The sequence below is a fragment of the Heterodontus francisci genome, chromosome 19 (genome assembly GCF_036365525.1).
Source record: "Heterodontus francisci isolate sHetFra1 chromosome 19, sHetFra1.hap1, whole genome shotgun sequence".
Taxonomy (NCBI): Eukaryota; Metazoa; Chordata; class Chondrichthyes; order Heterodontiformes; family Heterodontidae; genus Heterodontus; species Heterodontus francisci.
This window is the reverse complement of record NC_090389.1, coordinates 68,049,360-68,059,525: the sequence shown is the minus strand read 5'-3', so window position 1 is coordinate 68,059,525 and position 10,166 is coordinate 68,049,360.

Below are 10,166 nucleotides of genomic sequence, written 5' to 3'. Positions count from 1 at the left end.
ATTTCAATGAGCATTTCATGCTGAGTTTAGATTTTAAATTGGTTGGAGAGGCTTGGGTTAGTTATAAGTGGAACAATTAATTAGATCAAAGTAACTCCTGATAACGCAGTGGCCCGCTGACGTCATCAGAGCGCTCCAAGCTGCGCACATGCACAGCCTACATCTTGCCAGGACTAAGTGATGCTTGCGCGGGATAACGTCATCTTGTATCCGCGCCTGGTCGGTCTTCACGCATGTGCCTGATCTTCATGCGATAAAGCATCATCGGGTATCCAGCCCCCCACTCGACTGGAGGGAGCAGCTGACTGGGAGACTTTGAGGCTGGTGCTCAATCCCCGCCACTCGCTCCCCCAACTCAACTATTCGGTCCCGCCCCACTAGCTGCTGTCCTCCCTTGGCAACTCGCTCCAGGTCTTGATGCTTCCCCCTCCTCATCCACTCGCTCCAGACCTCACCGCTCCCCCCCCCCCCCCCCCCACTCTCCTGGCTGACTGTTCCCCGGTCCTCGCATCGCGCCACCCCACTCTCTGGCCACTCGCTCCCACTCACCCCCCCCCCCCCCCCCCGCCCCCACAGCCGCTAGCTCTAGGCCGCACCGCTTCCCTGCGTTCGGCCACTCGCTCCCCGTCACCCTTCGCGGTCCACCTTGCTTCTTTGAGGGGCATACAGAGAACGATCAAACGTGGAAGTGAAGCGAGGAGCAGGGAACAATTGGCCAAGGGAGCTGGGGGAGCAGCGAGATCTGAGCAAGCAGCTGAGGGGGAAGAGCAGCCAGTGAGGCAGGAGCGAATAGCTGAGTTGGGGTGTCCTGGTCACTCATATAAAATGTGAATAACGAATTGGCAGCACATTTTATCCTCTTCTTCTCCATCGATTGGGGTGCCAATTCACTATCTCCCAAAAGAATCCGAACATGGAAATTCCATTATAAAATTCCTTTTGTATTTAATAGGATTACTGGAATATTAAATGGATCTGAGGATTACAGTTACTATTCTATACTACATACTAGTATATTACTGGGTTTCCATCCAACTTAATGTAAGGTTAGTTTGCTAGAACTAACTAGCCATCAGCGTTTCTTGTAATAAATTGAGCAGCACCATCTTTAACCCTGGCAGCTGCCTGAAAACCGCAGACAGTGATGTTTCAATGGAAGAGGCTGCATTTGTGCATGTGCTACTACTGCGCCATCTAGTGGCTACATTGTCAGCAAACACAACCTAATTTGATTGGTGTATATAATCTAGGAAAGACCATTCTTTTTTCCTAGTTCCCAATAGAATTTGTTCACAGCTTTAGTCACTAACCTTAACTCCATGCCCTTTATGGGAAGCATTTATTGTAGTTGTAATTAATGATCAGTATAATAAAAATGTACTGCAAATCCAGGTGTAATAGTGACTTAATCCAAGGACCTTGAAGCTGATTTGAATTCTAAATGAGTGCATACATTGAAACAGCTGTCTATTTGAAATGCTGATTGGCTCCTTTGTCGAATTTTAAATGGCAAGTTTTATTCTGGTCTTCTAAATTGGGCTAAATTACTTGGCAAATGCATCAAGAAAATGCCTCAAACTGCTAAGATGTCACATTGAAGTGCCACACATCATTGCCATGGTGCTGTAATGAAGGTAATGGAGAATTGTATGAAAGTGATGGAAGATTGTGCATTTCCTTAGAGAAAAAGGTTATTTTCTTCCTGGGAAACTGAGGAAATAGACGAGTAACCTTTTCTCTTTTATTAGATATAAGGAGGAAGGTGTTCAGTAGTTAGTGGTGCTGTACATAGTGAACTACAGTTGATTTAATGACTATTGCTTATTTTTTTATTATTCATTTCTTGGGATGTGGCCATTGTTGGCAAGGTCAATGTTTGTTTGTTTTTCCCAAAAATATACTTTATTCATACAAAACAGTTCCAAGTTGACATTCCAGAAAGTGTATTTTCTTCAATACAGAATGTGAGTTGCCTCACCAGCCTTCCATTCCATTTTACATGCAATGTACATTTGCATTACACAGAAAAACCATATTTGGTGCATACAGACTGAGGGATTTTACACAGGTTCCAGCCCCTCGGTATACTATGGAGGGAGGACCTTACAATGTGGCCTTTCCCCATTGAACCTTTGCGGCAGCTGCCCCAAGCTTTAGTGCATCCCTCAGCACGTAGTCCTGGACCTTGGAATGTGACAGTCTGCAACACTCGGTCGTGGACAACTCTTTGCACTGGAAGACCAGCAAGTTTCGGGCAGAGCAAAGAGCGTCTTTCACTGAGTTGATAGTCCTCCAGCAGCAGTTAATATTTATCTCAGTATGCTTCCCTGAGAACAGGCCATAGAGCACAGAGTCCTGTGTTACAGATCTGCTCAGAATGAACATCGACAAAAACCACAGCATCTCTTTCCACAGCTGGGGTGGGCAACAGTCTCTTCCCCACCACAGCCACCTCAAGGGTAGTGTGCGGAGGCGGTGAGACTCCGGGCGTACAGGAAGGATCTGACGGGGAGGGCCCTTCTCGCCACCAGCCAAGCTACGGCTTGGTGCTTGTTTGAAAGTTCTGGTGTTGCGGCATTCTGCCAAATGACTTTGGCGGTCTGCTTGGGGAATCATCCGACAGGATCCACCATCTCCTTTTCCCGTAGGGCCTTGAGGACATTCCGTGCAGACCATTGCCTGATGGGTTGGTGGTCAAAGGTGTTTTTCTGCACAAACCTTTCCTCAAAGGACAGGTGGTACAGCACGGTCCAACTGGATGGAGCATTCTGTGGTAATGTGGCCATACCCATCCTTTGCAACACCGGGGACAGATAAAACCTCAGCACATAGTGACACTTGGTGTTTGCGTACAGGGGTTCTATGCACAGTTTGATGCAGCCACACACAAAGGTGGCCATCAAGATGAGGGCAACATTGGGTACATTTTTTCTCCCTTTATCCAGAGGTTTGAACATCGTGTCCCTCCGGACAAGGTCCATTTTGGATCTCCAGATAAAGCGGAAAATGACTTGGGTGACCACCACAGCGTAGGAGTGGGGTATGGGCCAGACCTGCGCCAAGTACAGCAACAACGTGAGCGCCTCGCACCTGATGACCAGGTTCTTACCCACAATGGAAAGAGAACGCTGCTCCCACATGCTCAGTTTTTGGTGTACCATGGCTACTCGCTCCGTCCAGGTTTTGGCACACGCCCCGGCCCCTCCGAACCATATCCCCAGCACCTTCAGGTAGTCTGACCTGATGGTGAAGGGGACAAAGGATCGGTCAGCCCAGTTCCCAAAGAACATGGCCTCGCTCTTGCCGCGATTTACTTTGGCTCCCGAGGCCAGTTCGAACTGGTCGCAGATGCTCATCAGCCTGCGCACAGACAGCGGATCCGAGCAGAAGACAGTGACGTCGTCCATATACAGGGAGGCTTTGACCTGTGTGCCTCCGCTGCCTGGGATTGTCACTCCTCTTATGTCTGCATCCTACCTAATAGACTCAGTAAAAGGTTTGATACAGCAAACAAACAAGACAGGAGAGAGAGAACAGCCCTGTCTGACTCCAGATTTGATCGGGAAACTTTCTGATTCCCACCCATTGATTGAGACTGCTACTGATGTTTGTGTAGAGCAGTTGGATCCAGTTGTGGATTCCCTCCCCAAACCCCCATTTTGGAGAGCTTCCATCATGTATGTATACGATATCCTGTCAAAGGCCAGCATTTTTTTAAATTTCCAAAATATACTTTATTCATAAAAATCTGTAAAAGAAAAAATACATTACAAAACAGTTCCAAACAGCACCAAGTCAGACAATACAAGGAGTGCAGAGGAGATCAATTTCCTTCAATACAGGAGTGAGTTGCCTCACAACCCTTCCATTTCATTTTACAGCAAACAAATATTTTCCAGATACAGTTTGAGGGGTTTTCCATGGATCCAGCCCCTCAGTTCACCTTGGTGGGGGGACCTTACACTGTGGTCTTTCCCCATTGAGCCTTTGCCACAGTTGCCCCAAGCTTTAGTGCGTCCCTCAGCATATAGTCCTGGAACCTGGAATGTGCCAGTCTGAAACATTCGGTCGTGGACAATTCTTTGCGCTGGAAGACCAGCAAGTTTCGGGCAGATGAGGGCGTCTTTCACTGAATTGATAGTCCTCCAGCAGCAGTTGATGTTTATCTCTGTGTCCGTCCCTGGGAACAGCCCGTAGAGCACAGACTCGTGTGTTACAGAGCTGCTTGGGATGAACCTCGACAAAAACCACTGCATCTCTTTCCACACCTGCTTTGCAAAGACACATTCCAGAAGGAGGTGGGCAACCATCTCTTCCCCACCACAGCCACCTCGAGGGCATTGTGCGGAGGGGGTGAGACTTCGAGCGTGCAGGAAGGATCTGACGTGGAGGGCTCTTCTCACCACCAGCCAAGCTACATCTTGGTGCTTGTTTGAAAGTTCTGGTGATGAGGCATTCTGCCAAATGACTTTGGCAGTCTGCTCGGGGAACCATCCGACAGGATCCACCGTCTCCTTTTCCCCTAGGGCCTTGAGGACATTCCGTGCAGACCACTGCCTGATGGATTGGTGGTCAAAGGTGTTTTTCTGCAGAAACTTTCCCACGAAGGATAGGTGGTCTGGCACAGTCCAACTGGATGGAGCATTCCGCGGCAATGTGACCAGGCCCATCCTTCTCGACACCGGGAGCAGATAGAACCTCAGCACATAGTGACACTTGATGTTTGCGTACTGGGGATCGCCACACAGCTTGATGCACACGAAGGTAGTCATCAGGATGAGGGCGATGTTGGGTACATTTTTTCCACCCTTATCCAGAGGTTTGAACATCGTGTCCCTCCGGACCCGGTCCATTTTGGATCCCCAGATGAAGCGGAAAATGGCTCAGGTGACCGCCACAGCGCAGGAGTGGGGTATGGGCCAGACCTGCGCCACGTACAGCAACAACATGAGCGCCTCGCACCTGATGACCAGGTTCTTACCCATAATGGAGAGAGATCGCTGCTCCCACAGGCTCAGCTTGTGTTGTACCCTGGCTACTCGCTTCTTCCAGGTTTTGGTGCACGCCCTGGCCCTTCCGAACCCTATCCCCAGCACCTTCAGGTTGTCTGACCTGACGGTGAAGGGGACAAAGGATCGATCAGCCCAGTTCCCAAAGAACATGGCCTCGCTCTTACCGTGGTTAACTTTGGCTCCCGAGGCCAGTTCGAGCTGGTTGCAGATGCTCATCAGTCTGTGCACAGACAGCGGGTTCGAGCAGAAGACTGCGATGTCATCCATGTACAGGGAGGTTTTAACTTGAGTACCTCCATTGCCTGGGATTGTCAGCCCTCTTATGCTCACATCCTTCCTAATAGACTCAGCAAACGGTTCAATACAGCAAACAAAACAGAGAGGACAAATTTGTTGCCCATCCCTAATTGCCTTTGAGAAGGTGGTGATGAGCTGCCTTCTTGAATCGCCGTTGTCCATCTGCTGTGGGTGCACCTTACAGTGCTGGTAGGGAGGGATTTGACCATTGAGTGTAAGTGTTGAAGGAATGAAATTTTTACCAATGCCTTTCCTTTACACTTTTCAATTTGACATACTGGAATTTGAAACCACTGTGGACCTGCTAATTCAATGGAACACATAAATAACTGAATCTGGAAAGGACCACGAGAACGTAAATAATTAATTACTGATAATTAAAGTTAAGAATATAGAATTCAAGAAAGGGGATATAAATACTATGAGCTTTAAATGCTGTTTTGTTTTCTTTCAGTAGCTCTCAGCTATTTTGATAAAAGCAATGAGCCACCTGTTTTAGTTGTGGTTAACTCCTAATTTGAGGCCAAGAGACTTGATCAATGTAACCTGGCAATTGTTATGTGAAAGTAGTCCTCTGCAACTTAATTACATTGAAACATATTCAATTTGCATTGTTAGGTTGCTATTACCTCTAGTGTCAGTGGGGAATCTGATTTAAGCTAGTTGTTGACTAGTTGATCAATCAGTTGATTTGTCTATAAATACATATAACTAAAAGGACATGAGGTAGGAGTTAGTGTACTGGATTGTAAAGCTGTAAGAAGCAATTAGTTTGGTTTCTAATTGACACAATGTTTCAGGAATCCTTTTAGGAAAGTATTGTTTATAGGTAAATGATGGTTCCTGCTGACATAACCTCACCACTTTCCAATTGCTCTTCTCTCCTGAAGGGCTATTTTGTGAGAAATGCCAAGCAATTTTATCTTGTTTTGCTCGAGTAGCTGTACCTTAAAGTTGGGTACCATACCTGAAGACTTTAAACAGCCATCAGAGTAGCTGCAAACCTATTTTTGTTGTACATGTTATCAGCTTATTAATCTTCCTGGTGGCTTGAGAAGGGGTCTAAAATATGACTTCTATGTAGACTTTCCAGAGAACCATAGAAAAGTTACAGCGCAGAAAGAGGCCATTCATCCCATCGTGTCTGCACTGGCTGAAAAATCCTGACTCCCAATCTAATCCCACCTTCCAGCACCTGGTCTGTAGACTTGCAGGTTACAGCATTTCAGGTGCAGGTCCAGGTACCTCTTAAATGAGTTGAGGGGTTTCTGCCTCCACCATTGATCCAGGCACCCACCACCCTTCAGGTGAAGAGGTTTTTCCTCCTGTCTCCTTCTACCAATCACCTTAAATCTGTGCCCCCTGATAATTGACCTCTCTGCTAGGAGAAATAGGTCCTTCCTGTCTACTCTATCTGGGCCCCTCATAATTTTGTATGCCTCAATTAAGTCACCCCTCAGCCTCCTCTTCTAAGGAAAACAAGCCTAGTCGATCCAACCTTTCCTCATAGCTGCAATTTTCAAGCCCTGGCAACATTCTTGTAATTCTTCTCTGTACTCTCTCCAGAGCAATTATATCCTTCCTGTAATGTTACCAGAACTGTACACAATACTCCAGCTATGGTTTAACCAGTGTTTTATACCATTCCAGCATTACACTCCTGCTTTTGTATTCCACACCTTGGCCAATAAAGGCAAGCATTCCACATGCCTTCTTTGCTTTATCTACCTGTCCTGCCACCTTCAAGGACCTGTAGACATGTACTCTGAGGTCTCTCACTTCCTCTACCTCTTTCAATATCCTCTCATTTATTGTGTATTCCCTTGCTTTGTTTACCCTTCCCCAAATGTATTACCTTACACTTCTCTGGATTGAATTCCATTTGCCACTTTTCTGCCCACTCAACCAAACCATTGATGTCATTCTGGAGTCTACAGCTATCCTCGTCACTATCAACGACATAACCAATTTTTGTGTCATCTGCAAATTTCCCAATCATGCATCCCATATTTAAGTCCAGATCATTAATATGTACCACAAATAGCAAGGGACCCAACCCTGTGGACTGCCACTGGAAACCACCTACCATTTGCAAAGACATCCGTTGACTACTACTCTCTGTTTCCTGTCACTGAGCCAATTTTGGATCCAACTTGCCACATTCCCCTGTATTCCATGGGCTTTCATTTTTCTGACAAGTCTGCTATGTGGGACCTTGTCAAATGCCTTAATAGAAATCCATATAGACCACATTAACTGCACTACCCTCATCAATCCTCCTTGTTACTTCCTCAAAAAATTCAATTAAGTTAGTAAGACACGACCTCCCCGTAACAAATCCATGCTGACTATCCTTGATTAATTCGTGCCTTCCTAAGTGACAGTTTATCATATCTCTCAGAATTGATTCTAATAATTTGCCCACCACCGAGTTCAGAGTGATTGGCCTATAATTATTTGACCTATCCCTCTCACTCTTTTTTTTAAACAATGGTACAATGTTCACAGACCTCCAATTCCTCTGGTACCTCGCCTGTATCTAGTGAGGATTTGAAGATCATCCTGGGATACAATCCATCTGGCCCTGATAATTTATCCACTTTCAAGGATGTCAGACCCTCTAGTACTTCCTCTCTCATTATGCTTATCGTATCTAATATTCCATACTCCTCCTCTTTAACTACAATGTTTGCATCATCCCTCTCCTTTGTGAAGACCGAGACAAAGTGCTCATTAAGAACCCTGCCCACATCTTCTGCATCCACACTTATGTTCCCTTGTACATCTTTGATAGGCCCTACCCTTTCCTTACTTATCCTCTTGCTCTTGATGTATTGATAAAATATCTTTAGGTTTACCTTTATTTTCCCTGCCAATATTTTTTCATGTCCTCTCTTTGCTTTCCTAATTTCCTTTTCTACTTTACCTTTGCACTTTTTATACTCCTCTAAGCTTTTTAAAGTATTACCTTTACCTTTTTTTGACTGACATAAGCTTTCTTTTTCTGCTTTATTTTACCCTGTATGCTTCTAGATAACCAGGGGGCTCTAGATTTGGCAGTACCAGCCTTTTTCTTTGTGGGGACATGTCTCCACTGTGCTCGTAGAATCTCGCTGTTGAATGCCTCCCACTGGTTTGCCACTGATTTTCCTTTAAGTAGCTGTATCCAGTCCACTTTTGCCAGATCACCTTTCAGCTTCGTAAAATTTGCCTTCCCCCAATTTAGAAATTTTAGCTCCTGTTCTATCTTTGTCCTTTTCCATGATAATGCTAAAACTAACTGCATGATGTTTACTATCTCCAAAATGGTCTCCCACTGTTACTTCATCCACTTTCCCAGCTTCATTTCCTAAGACTAAATCTAGAATTGCACCCCCTCTTGTTGGGCTTGTTAAATGCTGGTTAAGAAAGTTCTCTTGAAAGAATTTTGTGCCCTTCACACTGTTTGTATGCCAGTTGATATTAGGATAGTTGAAATCCCCAACTATTATTACCCTATTGTTTTTGCACTCAGAAATTTGCCGACATATTTGTTCTTCTATCTCCCTCTCACTATTCACTATATAACTGCTTTCATTCAGTTATGAATATAATAGGTTATAATAAATGAAGCTAGTTGTCAGAAATTTCTAATCAACTTTGGCAATGTTTTGTGAGCTATAATGGGAGCGAGTTAAATAGATATGTGTAGCTGAATAGAATAAACAGAACTTTGCAGAGAAGTGGTGAGATATTTCCTATCTACAATTCTTAAGGAGGCCAGAAAGAGGGAAGCTGTGTAAAAAGAAAAATTGGTTAGCGTTTAATTATGCTGTTTTACTTTCTTTTTGAAGAAGCAAATTGGTTTTTACTGGAAATATGGTACTCTGTTGCTCAGTTGCTTGTTTGTTTAAATTTTGCTTAAGGTTAAAAGTAGAATAAAGTCTGACTTGATGTTCCAAGATTGACAGGACCAGAGATACATTTTGTGGGGGCGTAACAGGAATTCTAGTAGGTTTAAAAAAGTTTGGATTGTAAGGCTAGTGAAGACATTCTCATAAGTTTAGAAAGTTGGGACATAGCAATGAGAGTGATTAAAGGGGTGAGTCAAAAAACCTGGAGAACAAAGGGTTTAAAAAACCCCATAAAAGTAATGCTAATTCTACAGGGTACTATATGGGTAGGAAAGTTAAGTGGTGGAAACAACTGACTAGTCAGTGCTAGTGAATGGACATAACAATGTTTCCTATGGGAAACAAAGGTGGCTGACTGTAATAATTGAAAAACTTGTTTGTTGTCAGAGGGAATTATCGACGAAGGAGAAACATATTAATTTTGTTACATGGACATTAAATTTCAAATTGTTGTCAGGAGCACAAGGGCTGTCAGACTGGCTGGAAAGACATTTTTGCATATTGACAGACAGTACTTGAAAGGACAAAGGGTCTGTTCCCTGCTCCAATTTAATCCACAATGGACCTTTGATCATCAGGTATTGTGTGTAGAGGAAACATTCCAAGGTCTACTAGCACAAGACAATCCACAAGGGTCAGGACTGATTAGGCCAGTTGGTCACATGACTAACTGGCTGTTGCAGGTTTTTTTGAACTTGCCACAGAGAATTTGAACTCAGAAAGCTCTTGGCTCCTGGATTGAAAAGAGCCTCTTTTGTCTGCTCCTATCTTTTTCTCACCAGCTTTGGAATCCATTGAAGACACATGAATCCCAAGAGAGAAAAGTTTCCTACAGTGAATAAGGTTTAACAAGAATACTGGGGCCCCAATTAAAAGTAAGAATTACCTACAAGCAAGCACTCCTCAGTGAGTTTGAAGAACTGTAATAACTCTTCAGATATTGCCTCAAACCTTTCCACTTTAT